This window comes from Anticarsia gemmatalis, chromosome 11, assembly GCF_050436995.1.
Source record: "Anticarsia gemmatalis isolate Benzon Research Colony breed Stoneville strain chromosome 11, ilAntGemm2 primary, whole genome shotgun sequence".
NCBI lineage: Eukaryota > Metazoa > Arthropoda > Insecta > Lepidoptera > Erebidae > Anticarsia > Anticarsia gemmatalis.
The window spans coordinates 11050537-11073693 of NC_134755.1; the positions used below are offsets into that span (position 1 = coordinate 11050537).

The 23157-nt window shown below is 35.8% G+C and overlaps 11 non-coding genes across 11 annotated transcripts; 6 read left to right on the top strand and 5 right to left on the bottom strand.

Moving 5' to 3' along the window:
• Positions 1-5935: 5935 nt before the first annotated feature.
• TRNAG-GCC (transfer RNA glycine (anticodon GCC)) lies at positions 5936-6006 on the bottom strand. Its single transcript has one exon. It is a non-coding gene; the product is annotated as a tRNA-Gly (tRNA).
• Positions 6007-6177: 171 nt separating this feature from the next.
• TRNAG-GCC (transfer RNA glycine (anticodon GCC)) lies at positions 6178-6248 on the top strand. The gene has a single exon. It is a non-coding gene; the product is annotated as a tRNA-Gly (tRNA).
• A 384-nt stretch (positions 6249-6632) lies between these two features.
• Positions 6633-6703, bottom strand: TRNAG-GCC (transfer RNA glycine (anticodon GCC)). The gene has a single exon. It is a non-coding gene; the product is annotated as a tRNA-Gly (tRNA).
• Positions 6704-7784: 1081 nt separating this feature from the next.
• TRNAG-GCC (transfer RNA glycine (anticodon GCC)) lies at positions 7785-7855 on the top strand. Its single transcript has one exon. It is a non-coding gene; the product is annotated as a tRNA-Gly (tRNA).
• Positions 7856-8319: 464 nt separating this feature from the next.
• TRNAG-GCC (transfer RNA glycine (anticodon GCC)) lies at positions 8320-8390 on the top strand. Its single transcript has one exon. It is a non-coding gene; the product is annotated as a tRNA-Gly (tRNA).
• Positions 8391-9552: 1162 nt separating this feature from the next.
• Positions 9553-9623, bottom strand: TRNAG-GCC (transfer RNA glycine (anticodon GCC)). Its single transcript has one exon. It is a non-coding gene; the product is annotated as a tRNA-Gly (tRNA).
• A 488-nt stretch (positions 9624-10111) lies between these two features.
• Positions 10112-10182, bottom strand: TRNAG-GCC (transfer RNA glycine (anticodon GCC)). Its single transcript has one exon. It is a non-coding gene; the product is annotated as a tRNA-Gly (tRNA).
• A 1049-nt stretch (positions 10183-11231) lies between these two features.
• On the top strand, positions 11232-11302 carry TRNAG-GCC (transfer RNA glycine (anticodon GCC)). The gene has a single exon. It is a non-coding gene; the product is annotated as a tRNA-Gly (tRNA).
• A 1357-nt stretch (positions 11303-12659) lies between these two features.
• On the bottom strand, positions 12660-12730 carry TRNAG-GCC (transfer RNA glycine (anticodon GCC)). The gene has a single exon. It is a non-coding gene; the product is annotated as a tRNA-Gly (tRNA).
• A 2908-nt stretch (positions 12731-15638) lies between these two features.
• TRNAG-GCC (transfer RNA glycine (anticodon GCC)) lies at positions 15639-15709 on the top strand. The gene has a single exon. It is a non-coding gene; the product is annotated as a tRNA-Gly (tRNA).
• Positions 15710-20203: 4494 nt separating this feature from the next.
• TRNAG-GCC (transfer RNA glycine (anticodon GCC)) lies at positions 20204-20274 on the top strand. Its single transcript has one exon. It is a non-coding gene; the product is annotated as a tRNA-Gly (tRNA).
• Positions 20275-23157: the final 2883 nt, after the last annotated feature.

Below are 23157 nucleotides of genomic sequence, written 5' to 3' on the forward strand. Positions count from 1 at the left end.
TGTTTTAACTAACTCTGTGTTGCTGACTGTACTGACCTGTATCTCGATACCAATGATCAATGATGAAATGGGATACAAGTTAACTTTGTTTTGATTTGTAAACGTATAGTTCGTTTTTTGATGAATCCCGCAATATTATGGAATTCAATTTCGACAAAAATTTCAGATGCGTCTTTACAACTGTAGGGGGCGGATATGAAAAAAATAAATAAGTGAAAACAGATAATATAGAAAAAAAAAGAACAGTTAAAAATGAAATATATTTTTGGAGAAAATGCGAGATTCAATATAACAAATTGTAGTTTAAAGCTAGTATTTTTTTTTTACCAAATTATTTGTCTAAAACTTCTAGTAGAGCTGTTAAATCTGTGTTATTAGTTAGCGGCAGTATTCGGTCGATACAGCTCGCTGTAGAACGAAGGATTGACGACGTTGATCAAGCACGAGCATTGTTTTAACTAACTCTGTGTTGCTGACTGTACTGTACTGTATCTCGATACCAATGATGAATGATGAAATGGGATACAAGTTAACTTTGTTTTGATTTGTAAATGAACATTGGTTTTGTTTTTGAGGTAAAGAGGTGGGAAATTTAAACTTTTAGATCTCTGCCTATCGTCATGGGAGAAAGTGTAATTATATTTATGTATTAAGTTAATACGAACTGAATTATTCTACTTCCGAGTCAGGATATTTTGACGGAAAATTATTGTTACGATTCAAATCGTATTTATAGCCAATATGTGTACCTATTCATTTATCTGGGAATTAGAGAGAATATTTAAGTAGCCAAGTGAATTTAAATACTTATTCGAGTTCTTCTATCTTATTTTACTTCCTTAATTATGTAGGTACTTTCGAAAATTCAACGATAAAGTTTAAATAAGACTTTCACTTAATAATAAAATAATTTTTCTATTAAGACCTATACCGTAAGGTAGGTATTAGGTCAATAATCTAGAACTAGAACATAAAAATAAAACATCCAGTCTGTAATTTGGATCCATTACCAAATCACTAGTTCAGTCTTTGGCCTCAAACAACAAAATAAATATGTAGGTCGGCCATTCCGCGAATATACCTTGACGGAACATCTAGGCTAATGTGATACCTAAGACCTAGACTTAGGTCTATAATTCTTAGTAAACTTTCTCTAGATAATGCCTTATAGCTCTCCTAAGTTTTTATAGGCTAGACTGTTCGGTTTTGTTAGCAATACGGCTCCGTGGGGCCTATGTTTTTTGTTTGTCTGCCTTTATTTTAGGTTGGAGTTCTAACTAGGCAAATAATTTGCTTAGTTAGGTGTCTTTTTATATAGGTGCCGCCAAACTTGAACACGATTTTATGTCTGCTTGGAAAAGATTGCAGGACACGACGGCGGGGGTTATTGCGCTTCGATCACTCGTTTGGTAGAACGGTCAACATAGGTACGATTCAGACCAACCGGCTAGCGTCGGCCCGCATCGGAACGGAGCCGTACGCGTGCCGCGGCAGCCGAACGTGTGCCGCGGCAGCCGAACGCGTCCGCCGGAGCTGTACGGCTGCCGCGGTAGCCGTACGCGTGCCGCGGCAGCCGACAGCGTCCGCTGGAATCCAATCATATGTCTGGACTAAAGAAATTAGTTTTTCTTCCGTATCCATTTTTGATTTTAATATGTTAACTGTCGCTTGAAGAACACAACTTCAATGATTCGCTAGTTGCTGCACCGTAATCTCCGTTCGTATTTCACGACGCACAGCTGACCGGCTCCGAACGGAGCCGACGGCAGCCGATTGGATGCCGGCGGCGCCGTTCGGAGCCGGTCGGGGCCGGTCGGCCGTCGCGACAGCCGAATGCATTCTGCGACAGGTCGCGACGCGTCGCGGGATGCCGACGGAGATAGCTATGCGTAAGTTGCTTGCAAATATGAACTGTATTTACTGTTGATACAATTCAATGTTCTTTACCGCATTGTAAAATGCCGCCCGGCCCGGCCCGACGCGAGCCGGTTGGTCTGAGGTACGATTCAGACCAACCGGCTAGCGTCGGCCCGCATCGGAACGGAGCCGTACGCGTGCCGCGGCAGCCGAACGTGTGCCGCGGCAGCCGAACGCGTCCGCCGGAGCTGTACCGCTACTGCGGTATGCGTACGGATGCCGCGGTAGCCGTACGCGTGCCGCGGCAGCCGACAGCGTCCGCTGGAATCCAATCATATGTTTGGACTAAAGAAATTAGTGTTTCTTCCGTATCCATTTTTGATTTTAATATGTTAACTGTCGCTTGAAGAACACAACTTCAATGATTCGCTAGTTGCTGCACCGTAATCTCCGTTCGTATTTCACGACGCACAGCTGACCGGCTCCGAACGGACCCGACGGCAGCCGATTGGATGCCGACGGCGCCGTTCGGAGCCGGTCGGGGCCGGTCGGAGCCGGTCGGGGCCGGCCGGAGCCGGTCGGGGCCGGTCGGCCGTCGCGACAGGTCGCGACGCGTCGCGGGATGCCGACGGAGATAGCTATGCGTAAGTTGCTTGCAAATATGAACTGTATTTACTGTTGATACAATTCAATGTTCTTTACCGCATTGTAAAATGCCGCCCGGCCCGGCCCGACGCGAGCCGGTTGGTCTGAATCGTACCTGAATCGTACCCAAGAGTTCTCTCCACGGGGTCTACATTCAGTTTGCTTTCTTGATAAATCCCTGTTTCTATCTTGTTCTTTCTCTCCAAGTCAGAAAACGATGAAGAAGTACCTACTTAGTTTAACAAGACTAAACAGTTGGTGTAAGAATGAAAAGAGTTTGTTGCAAATGTTTTGTGTTCCGCATTCTAAGATATTTCTTAACTAAGATTGTTTTTGCCCTTGCTGAAATAGTGTCAAGTACTGTGATAAAGTCACAATTCAGGTTAGATTAAGTGAAGATTAGAACTCCGACCTTTGAAGGTTCATTAATGATGTAGTTTAGTCCTTTTGTTGACTCTATTGTATAGAAAACAAAATAAAATACTGTGATTTTACGACATGTTTTCGAGCAATTACTCGACTACGAGCAAAGGAAAATACTATATAATTTATTATTATACATTATTTAAAGAAACATGTAACTATATCAACAACGAATGCAGATAATAAAGAAACTCGACAAAGGAACATGATAGCGCCTGCAAGAAATAAATAGCAATTATTTATTGCGACAGAATATTGTGTACAAAGTATTTCAGGCGCCTCATGATATTATATTTTACAAAAAGCATTATTTTAATGTGAAATATTCAATTTTAAACAATTATATTACTCAATAACAATAGCAATGCAGGCCATTTATTTTATTGCCCTATACGTAGGTACTGGTAGTTTCGTTGCAAATAAAATGGCACATATTCGAATAGTTTATTTTTGAACGGGACTCATTTAGTCACAGCTTTTTATAGCTTTCCTATTATTTTGTGAAAATGATTTCTAAAGGCCTGTAAAATAAACATGTGCTAGCTTCCTTTTTCATAATAAACCAACCACTTTAAACTTTAGTTAGTTAGTTTAAAACTACATATTTAAAGTTCTTAGTTCAAAAGTTAAAGTTTTGCTCTGGTGGTCGAGTGCCGTCCAGTTTGGGATGCGCTTCGTAAAATATACTTTTTTATTATCGCTTCCATGTTGGTTTTCTACTAGTTTATTAAAGTTTAAGTTTGGAGTACACTTAGGCAGTGGTCGACTTTAAATACGGAGGTTTATAATAACATTTATTTTATGAGTTACGAAATACTTATTTTTCATAAATTAATTTAATTCTCTTTTTTAAATTCTTCGTGTCCGCTCTTCTTACGCCCACATGTGTTTATACTAACAGGTAATAAATATACAATTGGTTAGATAAAATAATAACTACTATAGTTACTATTTACCTTAACTTATAAGGTAAAATCAAAATGAAAATAAGGTATCTATCAAAATAAGGTAGGTAGTCTTGTTATCTGGAAAATAAAACTAAAACAAAGTAACAAGGTTTAACAATATTGCGAAAAGTAGTAAAAAACATAGTGTAGTTAGGTAACATTTTATGATAACCTTTGTTTATACCAAAACAGTAGCTAAGTTTTATACATAAACTGATACAATGTATTTTGGTCTCAAACCTTTATAATGTACCTACCTACCTACAGTTTTTACGGTACCCTTCTACGTAAAACTAGGCATATTTTCAGAAATTTCTATGTTCACGCCTCAAGATTTTTTTAGTCAACTAACAAAGGAATGGATAGTAGGTATTTTATATGCTTTGATACTGATGCTCATGTTTTTTTTTTATTTGAAGCATTGTAGTGTGGTTCCAAAAAGTACACATTATCAGTATTTATTCATTTCACAAGCAGTGATTGTTTCTCTGCAGGTATAAGTCAAAAAAGGAAAAAAAACACACTTATTATACTCTTCATAATTATTTATCCTAAAATCCGTAATTTATTTTGATAGTTATTTAACTGCTGATTTTGTGCCATTCAATGCTTTTCATGTTTTACAATTGAGGCTGTAACATACCACCTAAAATTGAATTTATCAATACAATTATCAAAAGTGGGGAACAATAACAGATATTTTTCTAATTTAATTCTACTTTTCGTATTTTATTTACTTACATCTTACTTTAATTTATTTCGCGTTTCGCAAACAGAACCGTTATTTACAAGTAATATTGCTTAGATATTACAACAATTGCGACGTAAACCATTCTCCCGGGGGAGGCTGGAGACTAGATGGAAATAAAATACGATTATAATTTCATACCGAGAGAACCCCGGGAGAAAAACATGATACTATCTGAGAGAGTTAATTGCTTGCTATGTTTATGTTTTATAGCTGCTAGGTTAGCTCTTGCATGCGACTAGGTCCACGTGGAAAGCTTTTCTAAATTATGTATCTCATTCTGGCGAAAAAGGGTTACGAAGGTATGCCATGATGTATCCTTGAAAGCACTCTGATTGGCGTTTTGACAGGTCACTGCATGGGAATGCTGATCACGAGGTTCCGGTTTCTATACCAGGGTCGGAAATGCTGTAGTAGGTTTTTTGTCAATAACACTTCGGTGTTTAATGTGTTTCGTAATTAGTCTTTTCTATTATATTTAAATTTTGCTCCATAGTAGCTTGAAGTATGGTAAGTATCATAACTTGTCTGATATGTGGCATTGGCTCACTGTCTATTATATGGGACCGATCTTATTAATAATAAAAAGTGTCTGTTAAGTCATACATATTTTATTTTTTTGCTTACAACAGAAGAAGTAATTACTAGCGGATGATGCCAAACATTCCTATCTAGTTCCGTATCCCAATACACGACAAAGGCCTCTTCTTTATTACTCAAGTTTGTATTTAACAATATTAGTTTTACATACATATTTAACTAATAATTACATCTACATACACAACAACTTACATAATTCTCAAAACACATACAATACATCTTATCAGGCCCACGTAGTGACCTGTTACAAATTCGTCTATTCGCTTCACAAACGAGCGTTCTATCTTTATTTGCGAGCGACGTTTGTATCGGTCATCCATCAGTATTACCTTCTGAGGAGTTATGCTGCCCTGGTACCAGTTTGTGGTAGGTAAATGGCCGTTTTATATGAATGAGTAAATAGTATATTATTTTAGTACCTACTTGAAGAATTTTTACAGTTTTTCCTTGTGAAGTAAAAACTATACACGTATAACAATAAAAATGTCCTCCTAGCCGATATTCGTCTACGCCGGCAAATTTCATTGAACCCGGCAAGCCATGTCAAAGGCCTTTCGGGCGGCTTGAACAACTTTGACACTAGGTTGACCACTACGACAGAACAGAACAGATTGAACCCGGCTAACGGTACAGGACGTAGGATGTTTATAATGGAAGAGAAGCCGTTTTCGTCAGCGTAGACAATAATAGAGATTAAAATTAACAAAAAGATATCTGCATCGGCCGGGAATCGAACCCGGGCCGCCCGCGTGGCAGGCGAGCATTCTACCACTGAACCACCGATGCTCATATCTCAAGTCTCGAAATTACAATTCTAACAACATTATGAAGAAGATTACATTCACTATTTAGAAATAATAACTTTTTACCTCTTATTCAATAGATTGTGTAAAAGTGAAGTAGTTTAGTAATGTATTGAAAATATTGTAGAGATTTGTTTGCTCGTCATATAACATAGCATCGGTGGTTCAGTGGTAGAATGCTCGCCTGCCACGCGGGCGGCCCGGGTTCGATTCCCGGCCGATGCAGATAACTTTTTAGTCGAGATTTTTTTCTGATATTCAGGAGAACAGGAAAATGTTGTCTGAAGTGAGGGAGACTTGTGACTCGACTGGTTTCTTTTATTCACATGGTTACTGTATAGGTATTTAATTTCTAAAACTAGTATGTAAAGGAGGGCGCTAGACTTTTTTCATCGTTAAGGAAGCTTGGAAAAGGTTGAGAAATTATGGTTTAATAACTAAGCTAATCTTTTAACCTTAATACACGATTAACAAGGTCGCCCAGGCACACACTAGTATAAAACCAAAATATTATATTTACACGTCTAGGTATATGTATTTATATATTTAGTAGGAAATCTCCAAGCCTGTCTCTAAACGTTTGAATTAAATTTGGTAAAAAAAGTTATCTGCATCGGCCGGGAATCGAACCCGGGCCGCCCGCGTGGCAGGCGAGCATTCTACCACTGAACCACCGATGCTTCAAATATTGGTACTAAAATCAGTGATTATGTTCAGCTGTAGCGTCAGCATACAAAACTACTTTTATCAAAAAAAACGTGACAATCCATTAAAATAAGCAAACGTCATAACTTTAAACTAATGGTTTAGACTAGAAAGTATGCAATGATATATTTTATTATCTAACTCTAGACTTGTCCCATGACTTCACTCGTGTCAATGCCGGCTACTCTGTTCCTCTTTAGGTGGTGGCTAGCATTTTCAGATTAGAATTTTAAGATCTTTATCATTTACAATATCCATCCTTACGTTTGTATTTGCGTGATAAGCACAAGTTCAGACTTTGAATTAAATTTATTTAGAAGTATACAATCATGTTTATCAGCTGTCTGATTACTATAGTACAAGATTTATTTAGTTTGGCATAGTTCTTCATAGAACCCCGCGTAACATATTTATTGTTTACATAGTTAGCGCAGCTATGTCAACATTGTCTATGTTATTTAACCTATATAGCTCTACATCTGCAATATAAATACGAATGGCCATTTTTGATTAAATCGATAGTTGACTACCAGTCCAATCAGCTACTCTTTATGAAATGTCAAAAACACATTTCAGCATAAAAATACGACATAGTGTCGTCACTATTATTTATTTTCTTTGGCATCAAATGAGTGGTTAATTTCAGCCTATAATGATTTTAATTCCAACATTATTCAGGATAAAAAATTACACCATATCAACATTTTGGATAAATCTTTTGTGAGTATAAGTTTTATAAAAAAATGTTTACCCATTTAACTACCCTGTTATAGGTAAAAAAATCATCATCATTCACCATTCAACATTTTTCTATGGAATTTGCAATCATCAGCCTATGGGGAGACGCAGATGATTGATTGATGGGAATCAAACCTTCAGCGTAGTATTTGAATACTACTGCAACATTCAAATAACTAGGTATATTATCAAGTATTTGTACCATCTCCATTCACTTTATCGTCACGTTCTATTTCTCAATACAAGTGAACGGCAGATGTTGTATGCTGACGCTACTAGTATTGTATGTACTCACTGATTCTGTGTTGTAGGTATCAAGCATCGGTGGTTCAGTGGTAGAATGCTCGCCTGCCACGCGGGCGGCCCGGGTTCGATTCCCGGCCGATGCAGATATCTTTTTTTGTTTTTAAGACAAGTTTTGTAGTTTCAACCTTCTTCACATCATTGAGAAAAGATAGCTCAGTACCGCGATTCTCTGTCATTATCGGGTACTACTGGTAAGCGGCTAGATATCCAATTGTTTTGTATGAGAATCGGATCAGCGCCTCTAGCGGATGCTACAAGAACAATTTTTTAAGTACATTTAAATGTCAAACTCTCTAGACTGATCAGAATCATGCTTCAGATTTGGGGTCCAATTCGTCAGAGATAAAAGCAAAAGTATGGCTACAGCCTCTAATACTCTTCTGCCTATCTTTCGGTTGTTACAAGCGTGATGTTTATATTGTAACATCTCCCTTCACTTGAGTAAATCGTCACGTTCTATTTCTCAATACAAGTGAACGGCAGATGTTTTGTATGCTGACGCTACTAGTATTGTATGTATTTACTTATTATAACATATGACCATGAAGCATCGGTGGTTCAGTGGTAGAATGCTCGCCTGCCACGCGGGCGGCCCGGGTTCGATTCCCGGCCGATGCAGATATCTTTTTTAACAAAAGGTTTACACTTTTCAGAAATTTCAGATGTGATATTATTCAGATACAGATTGTTGACATTCTGGGTAGACCAACGCATTATTTTTAGTCTCAACTGTCTATTTGCTTTGCGAATATTTTGCTTTTATTTCGGAGTCGAATTTAATCGTCTATGTACTATGTCTCATGTAATATTTTTCAAAAGCCTTTATTATTGCTCATTCCAATACTTTTTTATATGAAATTGTAATTGAAAATATGACAGTTTGCGTTGTGATAATTGAAATCTCAATTAGTCAACAATAACACAAAATTATTTCAGTGACGACATGCAGTAGTCATTTTACTATTAACTTCGACAAGAATGCTTTTGAAAATGTGATTGTGTAAGCAGTAGACTTACATATATTTTTGAATTTGACTGTGTCGCATACAAGGGTTCCTAATAAAAATAATACAAAAAATTGTTAACAATTAAAAAAAAACTCATTTTAGTTTATAATTATAGCTTCTAACTTTACGAAAGTAAAGTAAAAGAGTAAACAATCCCAAAAGTACTTAAAGACTTAAATATAATTATTTTATTACAAAAAGTAAAAGTAATAAGAATCCCTTAAAAGAAGAAGGACCGGAAAATGCAAATGGCAGCGGCAATAAAATTATAATTTTAATTAATATCTCCACAATTTCTTATTTTAGACGGAGGTATGGTAATTAGGGACGCTACGGTCCATTACTTTAATTATTATTATTTATACTGAAACACAAACAGTAGTGGTATCCGACTGCTGATCGGTTCTCGAGGTATCACGTTCGATTTCCGAACGTTACCTATAGCGGTATCCAGTAAAGTAATATACGTGGATGTATCTCATACAACTCTGCCTACACTTGCGGGTATAATAGCCGTGATATTATGTTTGTATGTAATGTCTGAAATAAATTTATTGTAAACAGATTTTTATAAAATAAATTATTGTGAAGGAAGTGAATGCAAGTGAATTGTTAGAGTTTAACTTCAATATTTGTATGGTTAGTGGTCACTGGTCAACCTAGTGTCAAAGTTGTGTAAGCCGTCCGAAAACCCTTTGGCGGTTTTACGGTAATGTTATATTTCTCAAACGTAGTTTACAGGATAAAAAGTGTAAAAATCTTAAAAAGATATCTGCATCGGCCGGGAATCGAACCCGGGCCGCCCGCGTGGCAGGCGAGCATTCTACCACTGAACCACCGATGCTACATACTTATTATTACTTACTTACATTACTTACTCAAAATCAGAGAATAAATACAATACTAGTAGCGTCAGCATACAAAACATCTGCCGTTCACTTGTATTGAGAAATAGAACGTGACGATTTACTAAAGTGAAGGGAGATGTTACAATATAAACATCACGCTTGTAACAACCGAAAGATAGGCAGAAGACTGTAACCATACTATTGCTTTTATCTCTGACGAATTGGACCCCAAATCTGTAGCATGATTCTGTTCAGTCGATACTATGGAGTCCCAAGAGTTTGACGTTTAAAATATACTTCAAAAATTGTTTTTATGGCACCCGCTAGAGGCGGTGATCAGATTCTCACACAAAACAATTTGAGAGCTATCCGGTTATCGGTAGTCGATAGTGAAAGAATCGCGGTACTGAGGTGTCTCTTCTCAATGATGTGAAGAAGGTTGAAACTACAAACCTTGTCTTAAAAACCTACAAAAAGTGATATCTGCATCGGCCGGGAATCGAACCCGGGCCGCCCGCGTGGCAGGCGAGCATTCTACCACTGAACCACCGATGCTTGATACCTACCACACAGAATCAGTGAGTACATACAATACTAGTAGCGTCAGCATACAAAACATCTGCCGTTCTCTTGTATTGAGAAATAGTACGTGACGATTTACTAAAGTGAAGGGAGATGTTACATCTAAACATCACGCTTGTAAAACAGCCGAAATATAGGCAGAAGACTTGCCAAGTTACAAGCCCGTACTTTGTCTTATCAATGAAAAAAAAAATTGACTTTAATCCTGAGGTTTCCCTCTTTGATGTCTTAAAGAAAGTAATCGGGAATCTAGGAAATCTGGGGAAGTTTTTATTTTCCGAGGAAACTGTTTCCCATTAGCAATTAGCAGTGAGATATTAATAGATAGATTGAAGAGCTAGTAGCATTCACTCTTGCTTTACAAATATGATCTAGTATTAATAAATAACCGATACATTTTAAGGTAAGATAGCCTGCTATTACTGTTTGAAGAATTTACTTGACCATTGCACACACAAACATAAAATCAGGGTTTTTTCGAAGAACATCACTTGCTACAGTAACTAAATACCTCTTATGCTTTAATTTACATCCATGTTATATTATAGTATTATAATATTATGTGTACAAGTCCCGAGGGCTTAAAATCATATCCATGTTGTCAAACATGACTGCCGTTTACCAAAATAATATTTACTGACTCTACATACCTAAAAAAAATACCTAGCTTTCTAGGTAAAGTCAAAGATGAGAAAGACCAATTTAGTTTTTTACGAATATCTTTATTTCAGAATTTTTACGGGAAATAGTTTAATGATGGCACAGAATCAAAAAACAATCTTTGTCGCAGGGAGAAGTTAGTTTTAAACCTACTACAAAAAAGATTAGACCAGTAACTGTTTTTCTGCATATTCACCAATAACTGTATGGTGTCTGGACCACTTTAGTGAATTCTTTCGTATAATAATGGTCATTGACCGGGTCATTTTGAGGTGAAAGGTAGAGCGCTATTGGTAATTTGCGCATCTTTACTTTTACTTTAGGTATATTTCTAGTCAGTTGTTTAGTTTCACAAGTATGTAGCATCGGTGGTTCAGTGGTAGAATGCTCGCCTGCCACGCGGGCGGCCCGGGTTCGATTCCCGGCCGATGCAGATATATTTTTTACTTTTATTTTTTTTATACAGAAAATAGAGCTATTCCCATTTTATTAGGATTCAAGCAAATTAAACAAATAGCTGAGTATATTTTTTGAGCAATATATATCTAAAGCTTACTTCTTATGTGTGCTAAACAAATTTTCACTGAGCCAATACTATTCTCGATATTTTACTCCAAACACAAATTGTTTGTAACTTGACTGTGCGTCCTTTAGTCACCCTTGGATCCAAAAACAACTCATACTGGCTTTTGAATGATTGTAGCCTATCAACTCATCTCGATCACCTCACCATCTGCAATTTATTTATTTATATATATATTTATTACCGTCTTACATTAACAGTATATACTACACATATACACATGTAAGTTATAGGTACATTCCAATTTAAATTAATTATAGAACATTGCAATATATTTACATAATATTGCAATTGGAGAAGAAATAGATCTTTATCCAGCAGAAGACACAAAATTAAGCTTAATATAAAAACAAATTCAGATATAGTACTTCAAAGATTTCAAGAGCCACCCACGTACATTATATCTACATCGATTCAAATAAAACTCAATTTTAAAATAGCACAACATATCACAATTTCCTTGAATCCCTGTCACTGGCTGTAAGCTCTAAGTCCAATACACATAAATCCTGATATTGCAATGGAAAACGGTTTTACGGAAGCCGCATAAATAACTATGGGAGGGACTATGGTGGTGTTTTTTATAGCTTCATTCTCTATTTTTGCCGTTTCAGGCTTGAGTTAACGTTTCATCAATTATTTTCCTATTTTTTTTCAAATATTAACCACTAAATTGTTAATATTTGAAAATATAAATAGCCCTTACTTGATCTTGTGTCTTTATCAATCTCCGAGTAAAAATTTTATTATCTTGAATATTCAGAAGTTTAGTTTGTTCAGTTGTAAAGCGTAACAAATAGACTGACTTTCGCATTTATAGATGGATTTTAAAAATATTACAGCACATAGATTCTGGCCTACATTTTGATCGGAGGTAAACGGTTAACTGCAATGTCATTTTAGCAACCTTAGGAGTCTATAATTGACCCGAAGACATTAAAAATTTTATAAACGGACCGAATATGAATCGATTTTAAAATTAAAAATAATAAAGTTAGAAATGGTAACCAACAAAAGCTTGATTTTTTTTTTAATAAAAATTACGGCGAACAAATGCAAATTAAAACTTCATTTTCAAGAAAAAAGGAAAAAGTCCTATGAGTTGATTATACGAATAGTGTGGAATCTCTAATAATTTCCCTTATATTCATTGCGTTTGATAAAAATTGTAAGTCAGCGATAATTTTAAGATACTCAAAAAGATATCTGCATCGGCCGGGAATCGAACCCGGGCCGCCCGCGTGGCAGGCGAGCATTCTACCACTGAACCACCGATGCTTATATACCTGTTTTCAATATACTTATTGGTATCTCGACGTAATAATAATAAGAAAGAGCAAAGATGCGTGTGTCCGTACACCTTTCACCTTGAAATGACCTCGCCACTGATAATATTGCGAATAAAATTGTTAGATTGTCACGTACGGGGCTTTATCAGTTTAGTAATTATTTTTAAATGAATACTTATAATATACCTATTTAGCATATTATCACGAATGTAAATGCGTGTTGTATAAAAAATGGAGACAATAAAAATAATAGGAGTTTCGCTCATATTTTCTCCTTTTTTATTTTTATCCCATCTTCGAGCAAGCTCATAGCTTATAATAAGCCTTTTATAGATATAAGCATTTAGTAAATTTGTATAAATCAACAGTACTTACTTTCTGGAACTAGGAGTTAATTACACCACGACATAAGAGATCTTATGCTCAAAATTAGACTACCAGGTACTGATCCTGGTAGTCTAATATAATAACAATATATATATATATATATATATCTTTTTTATTATTATATGTTTTATACAACTAATTGATAGATTACGTATCCATGTATTTCTTTTTTTTATAAATTTCTATAATTTTGTTTTCCGCAGATACCTTTAAAGTTCTTTCCTAAGCAGTGCCGTTGTTATTCGTAGTCGGGAAGTGAGTGTAAGTTTTTAACTACACCCCCTAAAGTTGAGAGCGTACTCGTGTTTGAGTGTAGCGTCAAGTTACTTTAACCAATAAGAGTGGGTTTTCTTTATATTGTTATTTTGTTTTAACAAGATAAAGTATGTAACAATGTATTGACTTCTTAGATTTCGGAAACTACCGGTATATCAGAGAATCTATTTAATATTTCTTATTGGTTTACTATGCTGTGCATTGCTTTCTCCCTTAGTTTATGATGCTAAGCGCTTTGCGTCAAAGCAGCAATGTACTGAATAGTGATTATCAATTTGACGTACAATAGTTGTCAACTGGGATAAACCTAATGAACCGTGTACTCATTTATTGTTTTTGAAGCCAAAGAGATTTTATTACAAGTTCATACATACTATAATGCGAAAAGACTTTCCCCGACCTAATATTATTATGTATGTTAGCTTTTCATTAACCTACGGATACTTAGCAGTTCTTTTACCTCCCTTCCTTCAAAATTGGCTGTTTCTTTACTTATGTTTCATTCACTTTTAGATGGTAAAAGTTTGCCATATCACAATGAATATACTCAATATAATCATGATTTTTATTCTAAAATTTCGACTCTCTATTTGCTACAAGTACGCAGTTGCGTAAATAAATAACAGTCTTAGTACAAATCCTAAGTAAACGAAACTTAGATTTAGGTTTCTGTCTGTCTTTCCTAAGTCCTAAGATCTGCGGGCAATCCGTCAATATTAAGTCTTAGCCTTACTTACGAAGGACCACTTCAAACTAGACCAACAAAAAAACAGACAAACAGACTTAGTTTATAAATACACTAGCTGACCCGAGCAACTTCGCTTGCGTCGCATAAGAGAGAATGGGTCATAATGTTCCCCGTTTTTTTAACCTTTTTTACTGGTACTCTGCTCCTATTGGTTGTAGTGTGATGATATTATATAGCCTATAACCTTCCTCGATAAATGGACTATCTAACACTGAAAGATTTTTTGAAATCGGTCCAGTAGTTCCTGACATTAGCGCGTTCAAACATACATACAAAGAATTAAACAAACAAACTCTTCAGCTTTATAATATTAGTATAGATTGATACATAGTCTGCTTTGTAAAACATAGTATGGATACAGGTTAGAAAACCGGGTGAGCAAAAAATTTTTTTCTGATTTTTTCTGTAAATAAATTATTTACAGTAATTGTCTGGAGTCAGTTAAAATTATTCGAATCTATTGCCTTTCTGCCAATCACCATGCAAAGGCATAGTACTGGGTTGGGTCGAGCCGGTACGTTTTGCAGTAGCTCGATTCTTTACTACTATCGACTACCGACAACCGACTTGTCATCGAGTTTTGTATGAAAATCTGATCAGCGCCTCTGACGGGTGTCGTAGGAAACATTTTGGCAGTACATTCTAAATGTCAAAGTTTCGGTAGCTAGCCGGTTGTCGGTAGTCAATAGTGGTAGAGATTCGGGGTACAGTTTGCAAGGTTTCAAGGAACCAAGAGACAGGAATGATAAATATTCCATTCCAAAATACTGTTTTGTTATTCCTGTTTTCTGATGAAGGTGAAATTTATTCGTCTTAGTTGTCGATATACATAGTAACTGCCTAGGTTTCCCAGAAGAGATATCACTCCTAACTGGGCGCTGGAGCTTTTCGTGGCGGGCAGTATTCCAACGATAAATAACAAATACTAGCTGACCCGCACAACTTCGCTTGCGTCACATAAGAGAGAATGGCTCAAAATTTTCCGCGTTTTTGTAACATATCTTACTGGTACTCTGCTCCTTTTGGCCATAGCGTGATGATATATAGCCTATAGCCTTCCTCGATAAATGGGCTATCTAACACTGAAAGAATTTTTCAAATCGGACCAGTAGTTCCTGAGATTAGCGCGTTCAACTCTTCAGCTTTATAACAAAACAAACTCTTCAGCTTTATAATATTAGTAGAGATATAAAGTGTTATAGCTATTATGTGAAGGGGGCGCTGAATTTATTTTCCTTATGAGCATCAGTTCACAACAAGTTAGAAACTTATGAGGTATGATGTGAAACTGGAAACTCTGGTACAACTAGTGTATTGGCTAAGATTATTTTGCTTCATCGTCTACGTGAGGTAATGAAAAATACGATAAAATTTATAATAGTACCAGTGAAGGCATCTCAAGGTGAAAGGTTTGCTCAAACAATCATCTTCACTTTTACGTCTTTACTCGTCAAAAGTATTGCTATATTGTAAAACATATCGTATAGCATCGGTGGTTCAGTGGTAGAATGCTCGCCTGCCACGCGGGCGGCCCGGGTTCGATTCCCGGCCGATGCAGTTATCTTTTTTTGGTTTTTGTATATTTTTCAAAGATATTTTACTTTTAACGAAATAAAGCCTTTAGCTCGATGTCCACATATAATTAACTAATAACTATTTACATAGCAAGGGAGGCTTTTACCCAGAAGATCTTATTTTCTTATTTTTAATTTTTGCTTTTTTTTGTGACCGTATACATAGTCATACTGGTTCAGGCAAAAACAATTATGAATATATACTTTTATGAAAACTACAGGAAATAACATTGGCAGTAAAATTAATGATATAAGCTTAACTAAAGAGCTCTAGTTCGTTTATAAGTAACAGTTTGTGTTCTTCCCACTAGAATAGCAGGAAACGTCTTTAACGTAATGTGACTAATGTGTCTGTAGTGCATACTTGTGTCTCAAACCTCGGGCGGCTAACGGAGTGTTCAGAACGAAATATATTAACACTTGTAGAGTACAGACAATCAGTTCCGTTTATTTAAAAATATATATTACTTGAAGGGAGCTTGTTTGGTGCAGTTTACAAATATCTTTCATACTGGAGGAGTAGGCAGTCCTGTTTTTACCCGCTAAATTCGCATATTGTTTTGCTACGACTGCGCGAGAACTTATTTTCATATGTATTAGTAAAGTTTGCCTAAAATATCTTTCTATAAGCTACAGTAAGTTGATACAGCTGTGGAATATAGATTAAAAGACGAGACAAGAAAATTGCTTGTTTTATGGAGTAATAGTAAACTTTAGTCAATTATTGAAGTCTATTTGATGACAAAGAGCGGCAGCCGCCCTTCACAAGTTCACAGCAGCAGTTCATTTTTAGTTTGAAGACCTTTTTTTGAAAGGCTACTCTAATAAGTACCATTTGCAACTGCTTTATTGCATTTAAACTGGCGCTTCATCCCTACATCTCCAATTTCTTTGCATAACAAATAAGTCGATTATTTATTTAACAAAATCCAGACATCTTCAACTGCCACGATACGTGTGAACACGCCCGTTCCCTCGGATTTAGATACAAACAGGTTCTTTGAAATACGTTTTGAAAATGGGTCGCCTTTCGTTTGAGCCTTTGTCTATCCCGTCTTTGTTTCAGCTTTACCTTCTAAATGTTTCATATTTTTAAGCAAATGTTTTTCTTTTAAAATGTCGTCAGTGTTACTGACAATCCGTTTTGGAACTGTACGGGTTTTGATTTGCTTATCTACTGCTAATATTATGAAGAAGTCCTGTCTGTTTCTTGCACAAATGGCTGATTTCTTTAAGATGTAATTTGTGCTGTGAAGATTATTACATTGAGAAGGGACGCACATAGTCAGTTGCGTTCACCGGTCAGTAAACAACCTGTTGATTAAGCAACCCTTGACACGGTCATTTCATAGATAGGTGACCGCTTAGTGGTATTCGAAGTAGGCGTCTCCTTGCTTCGGAGGGCACGTAAAACGTCGATTCCGGTTGTTGTCAAGATAATATAGCATATGATTAATTGAGATTTATATACTTATTAATGTCATTAAGGACATGCTATTTTTAAGTCAATCATTTACCTACTATTAAACGTACGATTTTAAAGTAAAAAACCGGAAACTATTTATTGACACTTCGTGACTTAAATACTAGCTTCACAAACCAAGTCGGGGTGAACAGTGAGTTTACCATAAATCCCTTTTTTTGACAGATAATGCGCGCGCGATGGGAATAATTTTTCGTTATGTTTTCCGTGTCAGATACAAGTGCTTCTTTATTTATAGTTTGGTGGTTTTTATTTCATATTTATGATGTCATTTCAGGCTATATTTTAAGGCTGTAGTGACAGTGTTGTAAACAACCGAGTCATTAATATTTATTGGTGTATGTTGATGTATACATGTCCTTGTTGAAGAAATTTTCTCAGTGTTGAACAAAGTTGATTGGAATATATTACTTTCTTTGGAAGTCTTGCTTGAATATAAGATATTTGCTGTTTTTTTTTGCGTGAACTAACTTAGTGAAGACAGAATTAGTAAATAAGTTCTACAAATAAGTTGGACACTAACATGAAAGTTACAAAAAGTAGTAATGCTAATCATAGCATTTATTTATTTTGACGACATTTAAACAAAATTTCTGAGTCTACAGGTCTTGCTGCTGTTAGGTAATATCAAATTACCGGGTCATGTTTTATTCATGTAGTTTTTTTTTCTTGTTTAAAAATCAACTTATGTACTAACTACCAGGCTTGTTTCGTAAGGATTTTAACAGCCATACAAACAACTGTCTTATTATTTCTTAATAAATCTTTGCTATAACCCATCCCATGATACCCGTGCGGTACTAGCAGCTTTGCATATTAATTACTACGTCGACTTACGTATTACATCTCTTTTAGTCATACTCAAACAAAGTCTTCTCCTTACATGCCCTCACGTTTCTATCATTACCCGTACGTGGACGGTGATCAGGTCCTGAGTCAGCAATGCTCGCTGGCCGCTGCGACTAAATTGGAATGTCCATTCACCGTACAATTGGCCCGGCTAAGAGTACGGACTTCGGTCCCACTACCCTTGGATTTGTGGCTTTAGAAACAGCGTGTAGAATATTCTATGATCTTCGTTTTGTATTTTTTTATGGTTCTAGCTATTTTTTATTATATATATTGGAATTTAACCTTTCACAATATAAATTTAGTGTCTATACAAATGTTTTTTCTTTTACGAAATAGGACGATAGCAATACCTCACACAAATTATAATAACCATGTCGCTGGTCGTTTATTATATGGTACGAGTTAGGCCTACGATCAAAAAGTATTGGTTAAGCACAAACTAATATTGAAAGAAGTACCTATATTTTTTTGAGAACCAATAAATGACATACACAGATCATATCGGTGATGTCTAGCAAAAAGATCAGGTGCGTAGTACTCGTAATCGACGGTCTTGTGTGTCAAGATGCATGGATGTGAATCAAAGGAAGTTTGTAAAGATAGTGCCTAGTGGCGTTCTCTGGTCTCTGCCTAGAAGCCATGATTGTATGTATGTGTGCATGTATAGTATAACCTATGTAACCAACTTTTGCTTATGACTTTGGCCAAAAAATTAGTCTTTACATTTGTGTTTCCGCTGTTTCCCTGGCCTCACATCTGCGGAGAGAACTTATTGAATAATGTATGCTGTATCTCTAGGAACTTGGTGAATTTCACCAACGATTCCATTTTGTCCTGCTCTCATAACTTATACGTTCACGATTTGTTTTCAAATCGATTTATTTGTAAAAGCTATTTGTTTACACAGCTGGGTTCCTAGTGCGTAGGTTTGATGTCATTACAGTTGTGTAAACATTATCATAGAAAAAGTAGGTAGGTATGTCATTAGCGAATTGTTCGGAATCTACAATTTAATAAATGGAAAAGTCTGTCTGTGTTTATGCTATGCTTTCACAGCTGAACCGCTTAACCGATTTTGATGATAAAATCTCATATAGAGATAATAAGAGACCTGAGATCAATGGCTACTTCTTAGTTTTGGGCAAATCTGTTTAAAAATGTTTTTTATTTTAATCCAAGTCAAGCAGAGCCGAGCGGATAAGCTAGTAAATTCAAATTCCCATTTGAACAGTTAATTTAAGACCCCATGAAGTGTTCGCCATCATCAAACCTTGAACTACTCGATCTATTACCATACCTGTTACCTCTATACCACTAGTTGACTACCCCAAACGAATAAATACGAATTACCTTCTAAACAAAGTCAATTGCTCCTGAAAACAGTCCCGATTTTCAGTGAGGTTTAAATTGATGTCGGTATTAGTGGAATAAATCGGTTCTGGCGAGCAGGTCTGTCGGTAAACACCTTCAAACAGATGGGGTCACATTGCAACAAAGCTGAGTAAAGGATGAGCGAGGTTACTTTTCGTAAGGAATTGTAAAACTAGGATTTCTCGTGGAAGAATAGCATAAAATGTATTCTTTGTCTAGATCTGAACTACCGCTTTGAGACTTAAAAAATAAATTTGAAAATCCGAAACGGTTAAGAGTTTATTTCAGTTGTACCCATGATTATAGTCCGAAATGTGAAATGATAAAACATAATCAAATTCTTCCCTGGGAACGATAAAAGTGCTTCAGAAATCCTAAACTAAATACTAACCTACAACTAAGTCCATATTTATGATCATTACTTTTGGTTTATATACATTACAAGTAGTTACTGCGAGTAGAAGAAGTACAAGTGCTCTCATCGCTGAAAATTAACAAAAAATACGGATATCATTATTTTTTTTTACTTTCAAGGGAACAAATCTTGTTCTCTCTATCTTTTAGTATTGGCGTAGTCGATATACCACTGAGTCAACTCTATAAAGAAATAGTCTTATGTAACGTTTCTTTAGCGCAATGAAATGATAGTTGGTTCATCCATTCACATTTAATAAAACCTCACGTTTTTCTATACAAGTGAACGGCAGACGTTTTGTATGCTGACGATACTAGTATAGTACGTACTCACTGATTCTGTGTTGTAAGTACGTAGCATCGGTGGTTCAGTGGTAGAATGCTCGCCTGCCACGCGGGCGGCCCGGGTTCGATTCCCGGCCGATGCAGACATCTTTTTGAAGTTACTTTTAATTTTTGAATTATTTTACTGTAACTGATTATTTCTTTTGTGAAATAACTTAGTTATGACAAAATAATTTGATGTGTATATTTAATTCTGTTTATGAAGTACTAGATTTTGCTTGCGACTCCATACGCGTAGAAAGATTTCCTGGAGAAAAACATTAATTTTGTGTTGTTCCAGGTTTAATTCTTCTTTTAGAAAAGTCCTAAGTCACCGAGATTTTCGGTAAATTCATTCAAACACAGCTTGTTCATCTCCCATAACAATTCCGTATAGTTCCAGCAATATTTTTTCTTCGTTGGAATCAAATGAAATGAATGACCTTAACTTATATCTGGATTCTTAAGCAGGCTATCAAATATTTACATTTAATTGATACAGTAGTATTTGCTAAATAATAAAACTTTAAAACAGTAGTCATATTCAAAACACGCTACAGTAAAAAAAAAAGCATTTGTCAATGAATGGAGTATTTTAATCAAAGCTTTTCATATACATATTTTAATGAAAACCAAACAAAACGTGAAATAACTTTTCAACTGTAGTTTGCATTCACGCTCACTCAGCAAATTACGAAGTTTCCCTCAAAATAAATATGTTTTCTACATTTTATAAAAGTGTATTTTAACTGCATTCAGTGTATTGAAACGTTTTGTGCTTGCTAATTAACTTTTTAACTGCAATTTTTACTTTAATATGCAGAAATTATATTCCTATTACATTATCACGGATGTTATAACTAAAGATGAAGGCTGAGGTGTATGAAATACACCCACATTTCGTCGTTAACAATGGTAGTTTCATGTAATAGGGAGGAGCCTATTGTCATATACCGGGCACGTTACGAAACTCCGGGCTACTATCGAGAAATAATCTAATAAGGAGTATATTAGATTACTTTGTACTTACGAGAGTATCGGGAATCGAACCCAGGACCCTATGATCATCAGTCATACACCGCCCAGACTACAAAAGCCATGCAACTTAAAATTTCAATGTTCATTGAATAAATATCAATAACCACTTGTTCCAACGGCGAAAGAAAACATTGTGATAGAACCTTGCATGCCTATTTGTGTAATACATTTCTTGAGGGCATGCAAAGGCCCCAACCCGCACTTAGCTAGCGTGGTGGACTCGAGGCCTAACCCTTCCTCATTCAAGAGGAAACCTGTGCCCAGCAGTGGGACAGTATGGGTTAAATTGTTAAAAAAACATTCTCTGCAATCCCTATTTAAGTCTCCATTTCTGTCCATTCCTGCAACTTCATTTCAATAATACTGCTACAAAATACAAAGCCAAGCAAAATGTATTCGTTTTCTTTGACTTTTACCTTCTATTTGTTTCTCGAAGAAATCGTAAATGAATTTGCTTTGTACCGAACGCGATTTTATAAAGAAAACAATTTCAATTCCTTTCTGTTCTTAGGAAAGTTTGCATTGCTTACCCTATTTCCTACTTTCATTATTAATGCGAAAGTTTGTATTGTAGATGATATTATTATGATAGTTGTTTATTTGGTGTATCGATTGCTTCTTGTCGTTTAGCGTCGTAAGTGCATGCAGTTACCACGCAGAAGTCTCGGGTTTGAATCCTAAAAAAAGATTATTAAGTTTTTCGATTAATAAACACAGATTATGAAAAATTACAGCAATATTTTTACAAAGATTGGACGTCGCGGCGTCGTACACGTGGTTCATAGAAAACAAAATGTCTTCTGTTTACCATGCTGTTTTCTGGGATTCGAACCCACGACCAATATAATAGCCTTTCTGATAATACAAGGTTTCCAATATTTACATTCAGTAGAATACATAGAAGAGAATATATTTGTTGTTTCAAGAATATACATCGACGTACAACCGCTCTTCATGTTTACTTCAAACTCCTGCCGCCGACGTTTGTTGACTTTCACTATAGCAGCGTAATATGTTGTCTTTCAAGGAGTATTGAAAGTATCTGTTTATTTAATTAAAATACATTATTTACAATGCTTATAAACGCAACTGACTTCCACACAAAGTATAATCTTTACCGACTTCTTGAACAAAGTTACCAAAAAAAAAATAGATATAATATCGTACATACATTAATATCAAGCCTGTTATACTCAAAGATGTTGGCATAAGTGTATATACTTTAACGTTTCGCCATTGACAATGTTAGTCCCATGTAATACACGCCTTTTGTCATCTACCGGGCACGTTAAGAAAAACCATTTTACGACTTAGAATAATCTAAACAACATTTTCGCCAACCTGAGATTCAAATCCGAGACCTCAAGATCAGCAGTCGTACATACTACCGACCAGACCAAAGAAGTCGTCAAAAGTCAGTTTTGTCAAAAGCACAGAGCACACATGAAAACTAACCATCTCCTTACGAAGGAGCACTCAGTTTGAATAAGATTGCACCTTATTTCGAGCAGCGTTTACTTATTCATTTGCCACTGAGAGATGCTGAGTAGTGGCACAGAATATGAGAGTACAGATGTGAAGTTACTCGATGTATTCTAACTGGATATAATGTACTAAGAATATATGAGAAGATGTATGGATGTGAGTGAAGCAAAGGAAGTTAGTAAGGATCGTTCCAAGTGGCGTTCTCTGGTCTCTGTCTCCCTCCTATGTGAAGAAGGTGTGATTTTACGTATCGATGTACTAAAACTAAAACGGGTCTTATAATAAATTTGGTGGCGATGAGTTTACGATGGTTTTTTTAATTCTTTTTTGTGTAATATCATCAGCGGTTCTTGCAATATTTTGAACTGTGCTTGGCATCATCAAGACTGTAAAAAGTACCCTTTTCGTCATGAATTGAAAAACTCTGTACTATACTTGAACTGTAACTATTAAAAAAAACATTA